The 13,203-nt window shown below is 35.4% G+C and overlaps 1 protein-coding gene and 1 long non-coding RNA gene across 5 annotated transcripts in view; both read right to left on the reverse strand.

Annotated features, from left to right (window-relative positions):
* The window catches only part of ralba (RAS like proto-oncogene Ba), a 142,941-nt gene that overhangs the window by 91,901 nt on the left and 37,837 nt on the right, over positions 1-13,203 (reverse strand). The window lies entirely within an intron of this gene.
* On the reverse strand, positions 6,929-9,395 carry LOC147835359 (uncharacterized). The gene is made up of 2 exons (XR_015499738.1): positions 7,341-9,395; positions 6,929-7,029 (listed from the first exon to the last, which is right to left on the reverse strand). It is a non-coding gene; the product is annotated as an uncharacterized LOC147835359 (long non-coding RNA).

The raw sequence follows: 13,203 nt of genomic DNA on the forward strand, positions 1-13,203 counted from the left end.
TCAGGGACTCATTTGCGATTCTCTAAGATAGCGTCTTTGATAGTTCACACTGTGTGATTGTTATTCACATGAATGAGCACCAATTTGGCCGTGATTTTAGGCATTTGTCTGCATTTTCTCAAAACTTGTCGATGAGTCTAAATCAAGGCTACAATCGTGCAGTCTGAACTCGCCATAACCAGGTTGTGATTCATAGTCTGAGAATCACCAAGTGCTATTTACATAACTTGTCAATTACAGTACACATGTACAAATGAAAACACACACACACACAGAGATAGAGAGAGAGAGAAAAATCTAACTACTGTAGTAATTTGCCCCAAAACCTCTGGAACAGTCTATCTCAGAACATCAGGATTTCTTCATCATTGGATGCTCTAATTTAAATACTTATTTTACTCTCTAGTCTTTGAGTGATGTATACTTTATGCTGACATTGCTAACCGCTGAGCCACCATGCCACCGCAATCAATAAACCTATTCAGAAAAAATATATATAAATATATATTTATTTGTATTATATATATATATATATATATATATATATATATATATATATATATATATATATATATATATAAAACAAATAAATAAATAAATAAACAACCACACTATTTTTGGAAGACTTTCAATTAATTTAGTGTCTTATAAAAATCCATCATGGCAAAGACTAATGACTGAATCTTTGACACAACGGTCAAGCACATCTCGACTGATTAAAGGCGAAAGAGACAAAGTAAAAAAGCATCATTAGTCTGGAAGGCTCTTTTTGAAAGTTGCTGTCAGATATCCTTCAAAAGTTTCTGCAGAAATGCTGAAATGAATGAAGATCCATTAGGATCGCCTAATGAGTCCACACTGACCCTTGATGGATTATTAAGAACACATCGCATGCGTGTTATTTCACTGAAATGTTAACTTTACTCTGTGTTAATAGTTCACGCTGTAATTAGATCTTATCGTAAGAGGTTTCCGGTCTGGACGACTTGTGCTTGACCTGATTCAGTGGTTAATTAGCAGTTTCTCTCAATGCTGTTTATGGGGTTGTTGAACAGGGCTGTTCTCCCAATGCTATAGCTCATCTCTTAAGTCCTCATAACAATAGAGAACTGCATTATGAATATGCAAAGGAGCAGGTCCTCCAGGCCTAATAAACGGTAACAGGGAGCTCTTGTGATTAGATTTCCTCGTCCCTATTGTAGGGGAAACATGATCGGAGTATTAAGAACAACAATTAAATGAACAGATCAAATAGTCCATTTAAACTGAAGGACAATATTTTTATCATTTCAATATGGCTCGGAGAGAATCATCAGGAGACGCTGCGCATATTTGTTGATGCGTCATCGTTTAAGGGCATCCATTTAGAGTCCAATCTACGATTTAAAGTCAGCTTGAATTATTGATTTACAACGCAATTTACTGCAATAATCAGATGTGGAATAAAAGTGAAACACTTTAGTCAGTGTGGGAGTTGTTTATTGCTGTGTCGGTGAAGAGCCAGAATGAATGAGTTTGCTATGACTAAAGAGCGGGTTGGTTAAATAATAATGTAACATTGGTGGGAAATGAACACAGTTTTAGAGGAAGAGGAAGCTATTATACTGTGTTAAAAGATTGTAAAAACAAATTGTTATAGTAAGATCAGAAAGATAACCAAAATAACAATTCTATAATCATTTATATCTCTCATTGTTGCCAAACTTGCACAATTTCCCTGATTTGTTTCTTAAAGGTGCTGTATGTAAGTTCTTAAGTCTTCTAAAGCATAAAAACACCATAATATATTTGCACATATTTAACTGCTATAAGTGAACCTTCTGAAAAATAATACTAATGTTAAATATTCTGCTTTGACTACGTGCTGAAACATCTGTCTTCGTTTCGGTTCTTTTAATTCGCCCACTGCCAGTTTAGCCAATTATATTTCAGCACCCAGGGTTGCCCTGTTGGAAAACCATGTTATTTCATTTTATTTCATTTCATTAAGAAAGGCTCTCAAAGCATGCCCTCGTGACTGAATTGCGACCTTTGGAGGACAGTAGCAGACTCCAAAATGAGACACAGATTCAGAGTTCCACATAAGGTTATTTATTTGCAAATATAAATATTATAAGCATAAACATTAGGTGAGCAGGTTACATTGTAACTCTGTGACTTAACAGCATGCTACATGATGAGATTTGCAGTGAAAATTTAGCTGTTTGCACCAGATGAAACATGACAAATTTAAATACAGCCATTCAGAAGCACAGAGTATGCACTTGCCCACGAAATGGTAAGATTTATAATCTAATTAATAGATATTAAACCTCTTTAACATTATTAAATGTAAATGCTGAATCACTGATGCATTTTTTATTTTGAGTCTAAAGTTCTGAAGTTAAATATCAAATGGTTTATTTTATTTTTTAAGACCTGAGCTAAACTATCTGCTGCTTCTTTCTGTAGTATGGCAATAAACGTCATGTGAAATGGCATTCAAACTCACATTGTTAGCATTTAACACTGAATAAAGCACATGAGGTGTTCCTGAGGTGATCATTGATTTTTGCTGAATTAAGAATTAGAAGCAGTATATCAATTTGAAGTGTTGGTTACTGTAGGACAAAATCCATTTTAATATGGAAAATATTCCTTCTATCGCATGATTTTGCTTTTATATAGAACACGTTGATCTGGCAACCTACACTTGCGTTTGTTTTGATCCAGAAATTACCCAGTCCAACAACTGGATGTCAAACTTACATACTGCACCTTTAATTGATCTCGGAATGTATACCTGGCTACCCAAAGACGAATGCAAGTGAGTGAGTAAAGCTCACTGACTGCAACGAACATATTAAATGGATAGAATGTCTGCTATAACTGTATCTGAGAAAGATACTTAGAATTTAGTCATGGAAATTATTCATGCAACGTATACTATATCTACAAGTAAGTGTATTACATAATGTCAGTGAAGATACTGTAAAATATCCCTTCGTAAGAATCCAACAATAGACCTTATGCATGGAGAAATTTAATTTTGAATAAGCCTGCCCAGGTACTTCTGATAAACTGTCATTAGACTCGCTTATTTAAGATCTGTTTCATTCAAAATCATTGATCTAAACTACCTGATTGAGACACACTATAAAGTGGGTCACACATGGAAAGAAGTCCTGCATTAAATTCGATTGTTCTGCATCATGTCTTTAAAATACAAACATTTATTTTACGGCAGTATTTTTTTTTTCAATGGATTTTAAGAACCCAGTTGTCCTTGCACTTGCTTTTAAGAGGTCTTTCATTTCGTTTGCACTTGAAAAACTAGGTCTATTTAACTGACTATATTTTGATTAAATTACAGTCTCGATGATGTAAAAGGAAACGTATGAATTTAAAGACTTGTCAACTTGAAGTTCTGGGTGGCTGAAAAACACTTTCCATGCATAAAGGAAAAAAGGGGCTACTTTCATTTCCTTTTGGAAAGGATTTGTGTTGTCATAGGGATGAAAAACATTCTGATTCTGTCTAACAGAATAAATAAAGTTACAACAAACAAATGGTTGGGAAAAACAAAAAAAGCTGATTGATTGATTTATTGGTTGATTGATTGATTGATTGATTGATTGATTGATTGATTGATTGATTGATTGATTGATTGATTGAATGATTGATTGATTGATTGATTGATTGATTGATTGATTGATTGATTGATTGATTGATTGATTGATTGATTGATTGATTGATCGATTGATTGATTAAAAATTGCATGCATTAATATTGTAAAAACAGACTCAACTCACAACTGGTTGATTTATTAAACAAATAACCCAATAAATGTTTAAAATAACCCAACAAAGCACCAAATATTTTACTCAACTGGTTGAGTTATTAATAAATAACCTAACAATGGTTGAAAAAAATCCAACAAAGCACCAAATATTATGTTTAACTCAACCATTGGGTTAAATAAATAACTCAACATTTTTTAGATTGTATTTGCATTATAAGTTATTCCTGTGAGTTTACTGCTTATTTAGGCTTTTTGACTGAATTAACCTGAAATCTGACCAACAACATTTGATGGTAAAAATGTATCTCTACAGTTTAACAAAGTTTGAGTAATTACAGTGAATAAATGTGCACACAAACAAATACATGTAAAATGAACATAATATGTAGTAGCTGTAGAGTCTGTAAGCACTCGTTCATTATTGTTTGCTGCTTGTTCTGTCAAGAGAAATTTCTCCATAAATAGAAACCGTCCACGTATTCAAGTGAGCCAAGAAGATCTTATGATAACAGAAGTGATAAAACAAAGATCAATATTGGCATTTGCAAGATGAAGAGAGATCACGACAAGCTGGAACTAAAGAGAGATGCTGATCCTGCATGTATTTTATTAGGCAGGTGAAAACCTGTTTGCAAAACCTTTACATGACAGTCTAATATTGATCTAGCTCAATTCAGTGTGCAACAGTTCCATGCCAGTCACCGAGCTAATGCAAACAGTAAAGTATAATGTGTTCTTTAATGGTTTTAACAAGTAAAACATCTCTGCAATATCAAATAATTTAACTTGGCAAATAAAGTGATCTGAATGAGCAATAATTTAGCATTTCATATTACATTTTCCTCAGATATATTGCTTTAGAGCAGTGGTTCTCAAACTGTGGTACGCGGTCTTCCTTCTAGTGGTACGCTGATGAATAAAATATGTCATATGTACATGCTGCATATTTTAAAATAAATTATCAAACATTATTTATGTATGAATATGATGACATAAAGCGTATATTTATAAGGTCCAGGTAACATTTCCAGGTGCTGATAAACCAGGAGTTTTTTCTTTTTTTTACTTTTTAAAAACAGTAACCTACCATTTTTAACTTTTAAAAGCACATTTTAATTTAAATGTTCTTAATAATAGGAACTAATATGCATCGTTTATGAACTGTACAGAGCTTTAGCTGCTTTACTGGACCTAATATGCAACTGTATTTCAATACTGCTTATTATGGTGGTACTTGCAAAGACAACTTTTTTCTGAGGTGGTATGTTTGAGGACCACTACTTTTGAGTGAAGTCTTTTTGATTCAAAAAATGTATATTTGATTTAAAAGATCAATCTGCAACATATAAATCTTCATTTCAGTTGTTTTACAGCTTGCAACTGTAACATGTAAAATTAAACAAAAGACTTATGGGATGTGTAAGATACTAGTCTTGAAGACAGGAATGGTTTGGGACAACCAGATCCTGCATCACAAAAACTTAAGAGTGTCTTTCGGTGTGGTAAGTATAACCATAAAGCAAGGTGCGAATTCCAAAAAAGCGTCATCAAAACAAAATGTGTGAGGGGTCTCCTCATTAAATAAAAGAAAATGGTTTTCACTGGTCTGTATCTTAAATAACAATATTAATAATAAAAATAAAAGGTAATAAGCAGTAAACATCGAGTATGTTGATCTAGCTTTTTGACAGACATAGTAAGTGTGCAAAAGACACTTTTCTAACAAAACAGATGTTTGTATCAACACATAGCCTGCATGTAAAGTAAAGTAAAACACTTTATTCCATTCCATTTCCATTTGAGAGCATAGACATTTATTAAAATGCACACATTGTGTCTAATTGCTTTTGTCTTTAGGTGTAGTAAGTATGACCATAGTATAAGCAGGGGTGAATCTACCCCTAACGATATCCCCCTAAACAACGTCGTCAACGTGTTGTGAGGGGTCTGCTCATTAAATAATAGAAAATAGTTTTCACTGGTTTGTATCTTAAATATTAATATTAATAAAAGATAATAAACAGTAAATTTACAACTGACCGCCCCTGTAAAGTTTGATACCATTGTGAATCCATTATTGTGCACAACAGGTTATGCAAGGTGGGGGGTTCATGTCTGTTGCTTGTTGAAGACCAGCAGATCTAGCCTTCTGGCAGATTTTTTTTGCAAAACACTTGTTTGCATTTACATATAACCTACACGTAAAGTAGAATTAGACTCAATGTGTGCATTTTAATAAACACTTATGATAGCAAATGGAAATTAACCTGTGAAACAGTTTGCACAATCATCCATTCATAATCATAATTATTCATAATCATCAATTTATTGATGCAAGTATGCAAACTTGTCACCCTTCGTAAAAGTCTGTAATTTATTTTTAATAAATAATAAATAAACAGGTTGGTATAATGGTGGCTCAGTGGCAAGCAGGTCTCTGGTTCGACTCCCGCCTGGGTCAGTTGGCATTTTTGTATGCATGTTCTCCCTGTGTTTGCATGGGATTTTCCTCCACAGCCTAAAGACATTTGGTATAGGGTATAGGTGAATTGAATAAACTAAATTGGTCATAGTGTATGAGTGTGAATATAAGAGTGTATAGATAATTCCCAGTACTGGGTTGCAGCTGGAAGGGCATCCATAAAACATTTGCTGGATAAGTTGGTGGTTCATTCCGCTGTGGTGACCCCTAATGAATAAAGAGACTAAGTCCAAGGAAAAGGAATGAATGATTGAATAAATAGGTCGTCTTTGAGAATCACATTACATTACTACACTGTTAAAATACATCTGATTAAATAGGCTACATTTAAATGACCAGTTAGATGTAATTGGATTAAATATATTAAATATGAATTGGTTCACTGACGCATACATACATATTATACAAACTACTAGGAAAAAAGCTATTTTGTATAACCTCTTGAGAAATGTATTCACAGGTGTCAACCTCAGTTCCAGCAGAGCTGCAGCTCAGCACAGTTTAGCTTTGAACAGCTTTTAACACAACAGATCGAACTAATTGAGTTCTTCAGGCTTGTTTGAACCCTACAGGTAAGTGTGTTGAAGCAGTGTTGGAACAAAACTCTAGAGAGCTGCGAGTTTGACACCCTTGCTTGGTTATTTAAAACACACACACATAGCAAGTTTGGTTTGGTAAACTTTGGTTTTAATTTTCATTTCATGCATGCTAACTGTGCTACATTTTTGTATAATATCAATTTTGAAGGATCTCCACTTTATTGCTGCTGACAGATCAGGGATGCCCAAACTCAGTGCTGGAGGGCCGGCATCCTGCAAAGTTTAGTTCCAACCCTAATCAAACACACCTGGGATAGCTAATCAAGCTCTTACTAGGCTTTCTAGAAACATCTTGCAGGTTTGTTGAGGCAAGATAGAGCAGAAATCTGCAGGATGCCAGCCTTCCAGGACTGAGTTTGGGCACCGATAAACGGATGAAATGAAAGATAGAAGGATGGAACGAAAGATGGATGGATGGAACGAACGGATGAATATAATGGATGGAACAAACAATGAAATGATGGAACAAACGGATGACGGATGGAACAAAAGATGGACGGATGAATCTATTGGATGGAACAAACAATGGAATGATGGAATGAATGATGGAATGAACAATGAAGCAAACAGTGGATAGATGGAACGAACGATGGACTGATGTAACGAATGATGGACCGATGTAACGAGCAATAAACGGATGGAACTAAATGGATGTAACAAACAATGGAATGATAAAATGAACGATGGAATGAACAATGGACAGATGAATGAAAAGGATGGAACGAACAATGGAATGAACAATGGACGGATGGACCAAACAATAAAATGATGGAATAAACGATGGACAAATTAAACGAAAGACGGACGGATGAATGGGACGGATGGAATGAACAATGGAATGGATGGAATAAACAATGGAATGAACAGATGGAACGAGCGATGGATGGATGGAACGAAACGGATAAAACGAACAGATGGAATGAACAATGGAATGATAAAATGAAGGATGAAACAAACAATAAACAGATAATTGGAATGGTTGGAACGAACAAAGGAATGATGAAATGAACAATGGAATGAACAATGAAATGAATGATGGACGGATGGAACGATCGATGAACAGATGGAACAAATGAATGTATTAAACAAAGGAATGATAAAATGGACAATGAAACAAACAATGAATGGGTGGAACTATGGAACAAACTATGGAACAAATGATGGACAGATGAATGGAACAGATGGAATTATACAACGAGCGATGGAACGAACGATGGAATGGATGATGGAATGAACAATAGAATGAATGATGAAATGAACGATGGAATTAACAATGGAACGAATGATGGAATGATTGACGGAACAAACAATGGATAGATTGATGGAACGATTGATGGAATGATGAAACGAACATTGGAATGATGGAAATAACAATGGAATGAATGATGAAACCAACGATGGAATGATTGATGGAACGAACGATGGAATGATGAAACGAACGTAGGAATTATGGAAATACAATGAAATGAATGATGGAATGAACGATGGAATGAACGATTAAATGATGGAACAAACGATGAAATAATTAATGGAACGAACAATGTAATGATGGAACTAATGATGGAACGATGAAACAAACGATGGATGGATGAATGAAACAAAAGATAGACAGATGAATGGAACAAAAGATAGACAGATAAATGGAACGTATTGATGGAATAACAGATGGAACGATGGATGGATGGATGGATGGATGGATGCTTACTGCAATACATTTTTGTATTACACAAAAAAGGTTTCCCCTTTATTGCACAATCCAAAACTAAAAGCACCAAATTAAAAGACAAAGGACTGTAAACTATTGCTTGGAAACTATACATTCACTTTGTCTCACATCCTCTCTTAAAATACAACAGATCACAAGATCATTAAGAGAATGAGCGAATATGTGAAGATGATGCAGAACTAAAAGTCTCCTAAGGACCCCTAAATCCCAAAATGTACTTCAACCATCTGTGTTCTGAAATGGTGACAGACTGTCCGAAAACAGGCCAAATTCTGCAATTTGGAAGCCACTTTTGCCCACGGCATCTACAGTACATTAGAATCAAAACAGCAAACATGGAGTCTCTATTGCTCTGTGCCATAAAGAAAAAAAAACACATCAAGCTTGAGAATCTAGTTTCACTCGACGCGTAATGAAAAACATGCAGTGCCTTGAGTTAGCTCTGCATCTGACCTAATAGCAGAAATCACGTCTAGCAGGAGCTCCGAGGTGTTTCATTGTACTTCTGTGAAACTTTTAAAGTGTCAAAGTCTTATCAGCTTTACCCTACTTTGCTATTTCATCCTCCGGAAAGAAGAAGAAGAAGAAGTAGAAGTGGTCAGTGGCAGTAACAACTTACACTGCGGTCCAGCAAGACCATGCAGGCCTTCACATCTACAGAGTCTCTGTGTGACAGTCCCCAGGCTGAGCACTGATTCACTTTCTGCCCGCTGATATTTCCATCTCAGCCGCTATCAGTTAATGAGGCTCAGACTGTGGGTCTGCACCTGTGGAGAAGTGCGGAATCAATCTAGAGAACTGCTGGACTACAAAGATCTTCAGAGCCACGGACAGAGATTCAATCATCAGCCTGAAGACTCATCCGTCTTGAGTCAAAGGAGCGCTGTGCTAAGTAACCAGCTAATCTCATTTGCGTACTGTAATGGCATTTTGTACAGGTTACAGAAATGCAAATGTTGTAATAGATAAAGGCATATGCTCTACAAATCACTACTTTCTCAAGTGGCAGGACATTATAGAGGTTTTTAACACCAGTTGTTCATCAAATAATTACAAGAAATAGAAAGGAGGAGCAATAAAATAATAGACTGAATGAATGTTCTTGAAAGAATTATAAAATGGTAGATGAAAATAACAAAAGTAGGAAATAATGAAAATGGAAGATGAAAGGATAGAGAACTTTATAGGATGGCAGACAGAGGGGAAAACAGTACAATAACAAAGAAAGAATGATGAACAGAATTTACATAATTATAGGAGGAATGATAGAAAAATGACAAACTATAAAAGGTACAAAAAGAAATAAATAATACAAATAAATAAAAAGAGATAGATAGAAATGATAAAACTTAGAAAGAAATAAAGAATAAATAATTGATGAAAAGAAAAACAATCAATGACAGAAGTAATAAATAGAAAGGACAACTGTCAGATGGATCAAAGGAATTACAGACCAAAATGAAACAATGGATGAATAGATGGATGAAACAATGGATAAAAGGAATGGATTGAATGACAGACAGAAATAGGAAAGGATTGAATGATGAATGGAACGAATGTATGAACGAACAGAACAATGGTTGGATGGATTGAACAATGGATGGACGGACAGACAGACAGACAGACAGACGGACGGATGAATGGAAAAGACTAAATGGACAGACGGAAGGATGGATGAATGGATGGATGGATTGATGGATAAATGGATGTAATGATGGATGGTTAGATGGAACAATGAACTGATGGAAGGATGGATGGTTGGATGGATGTAATGATAGATGGTTAGATGGAACAATGGAATGGATGGAATGATAGACAGAATAGAATGAATGGAATGATGGATGGACAGGATGGAAGGATAGTTGGACAGACAGAACGATGGATGAATGGATGAAACAGACAAAATGGACAGATGGACAGATGAACAGATGGATGGATGGATGGATGGATGAATGGAGCAATGAATGAATGGAACGGATGGACTGATGGATGGAACAGATGGATGGATGTATGGATGGATAGATGGATGAAACAGATGGCTAAATGGATGGACAGATAGATGAATAGAAGAGATGGACAGACGTACAGATGGATGGATGGAAAAATGGATGGAACAAACAAAATGGATGGAATGATGGATGGTTGGCATGGTCTGATGGATGGATAAAACAATGGACAGAATGAATAAAATAGGACAGATAGAAAAATGGATGGATGACGTAACAATGGATGGTTAGACGGAATGATAGCTGGAACACCGGATGGAAGAAATAGACAGAACAAATGGATGGATGGTGGAATGGATGAATGGATGAAACAGATGGATATATGGAACGATAGAATGGACAGAATGATGGATTAAAAAAGGATGCATGGATGGAATAATAAATGCATGGAATGGATGGAATGAACAAAACAGACAGATGAAAGGATGAATGGATGGAATGATGGAAGGAAAGAACATTTTTCTCCTGTTTACGCCTCCTGTTTATGATCAGTCATTTCATATTAAATGTAATGAAAATAACCTATTCTTTGCCATAAAAGTGACACTATTGAAGCTACACCCAGGAGCCTGAGAACACTTCTCATTTTAGCAGAAAATGTCAGATGGCACTTAGAGATTTTTCCTTCTGAACTCTTCATACAGACAGACAGCTTATATTTTTAGGTTGCTCTTCATTAACAGCTCTGCATAATTGCGTAATTTACATAATTTCCTCCAAACAATGCAGAGTTGTGCAAATAAACTGACGGTCAGTGTAAGCAGTTGCTCATCAGTGATGAGAGTGAGAGTTTAGAGCTGAATGTTTATCAGCTCTTCACTGCCTCAAATAATGCCTGCAAGATTTATTCAATGATTGTTCGGAGATGATTTCCAGACATTACCAACGGATATTGCTTTCTTTTACACAAAATATGGCTGCAATAATGCTCAACAAACAGCTGCAGGTTTCTTTAATAAGAGTAGAGTGAATGTTAAGAGCAGCATTGCAGATCCACTCACTGATCTAATCTAAATATAACATGTATTATTACTGTCTGCTTGCACACAGAGGGCAATTCTCTTTACATTACTGCAACTCAAGTTTAGATGAAAAAAAATAAACTAAAATCTGATTAAGCATTTAAAAACTGCAAAAAATATATATTAGTATTATTATTAATGTATTAATTATTCAGAAATTTAACTGTTCAATGGTGATGATTGTGATGACAGCAAATAAATTCATTCATTTTCTTGTTGGCTTAGTCCCTTTATTAGTCTGGGGTCGCCACAGCGGAAGAAACCTCCAACTTATCCAGCAAGTTTTTATTCCAGCCACAACCTATCTCTGGGAAACATCCACACACACACACATCCACACACACACACACACACACACACACACACACACACACACACACACACACACACACACACACACACACACACACACACACACACACACACACACACACACACACACACACACACACACACACACACACACACACACACACTCATGCACTACGGATAATTTAGCCTTCCCAATTCACCTGTACCGCATGTCTTTGGACTGTGGGGGAAACCGGAGTACCTGGAGGAAACCCACGCGAACGCAGGAAGAACATGCAAACTCCACACAGAAACGCCAACTGAGCTGAGGACCGAACCAGCGACCTTCTTGCTGTGAGGCGAACGTGCTAGCCACTGAACAACATTAAAACTATTTCATTAACTTTAATAATGATAATAATTTATATTATTATTATTATTATTATTATTATTAGCTGTAATACCACCATGGCAACAGCAAGAATTAAACTACTTTTTTAACTTTAATAATAAAACAACAACCACAACAAACAAATAAATCACTGTTATTATCATTAATAATCAAAGACACACTTGTAGAGAACAGAAACCTCAGAGGGCAACATGGTGAGACATTTATTTCAGAGAAAAACAAAAGCTTCTGCTTCTGAACTGTAACCACAAGCTTAAATGTTTCCCAAGACTGTCTTAAAATGACACTAATGGGAGTTCAGTTTGCTTTTCAGCCCATATTTATGTTGTTATGGTTGCTTTAATAGACAAACACAGTAACAGAAAGCTCTCATAAACATCAATACATCTCCTGTTGATTAAGAAAGCTGTAAAAGAAATGATGACAGCCTGAAATGATGTGCAGACGCCAGCATTATGAAGATATATAATGTGCAGAGGTTGAATGGACGCCTTTTGCACAACTCGATATATTTTTATAGAAACATTTTTAGGTTCATCCACTACAATGCTCCTCTATTTTATTCTTTGAAAATGTGAAAGAGCCCTGGACAGAGAGAGAGTAAATTATCTATTATTCATTATTTTCTGACATATTTTGTTGTTTGTGTGGTTTTGCACTCATTAATAATTTCAGAGGCCAAATAATAGGAAGCAAAGACCTTGTCGGGTAATAGATCACACTTTCATCACTACGCTTGCAAAATATCAGAAATAACTGATTTAATTCAAATAGATGAAATATTTCAGACTGTTTACAGGGTTGTAGAAGTAAACTTTCCAGCTGAACATTTTCAAAACTTCAAATTTAAAGCTCACGGTTTTATAAAATGAAATTTTTATAGT

Source organism: Danio rerio, chromosome 9, assembly GCF_052040795.2.
Source record: "Danio rerio strain M-AB ecotype USA chromosome 9, GRCz13ab, whole genome shotgun sequence".
In the NCBI taxonomy this organism is placed as follows: Eukaryota; Metazoa; Chordata; class Actinopteri; order Cypriniformes; family Danionidae; genus Danio; species Danio rerio.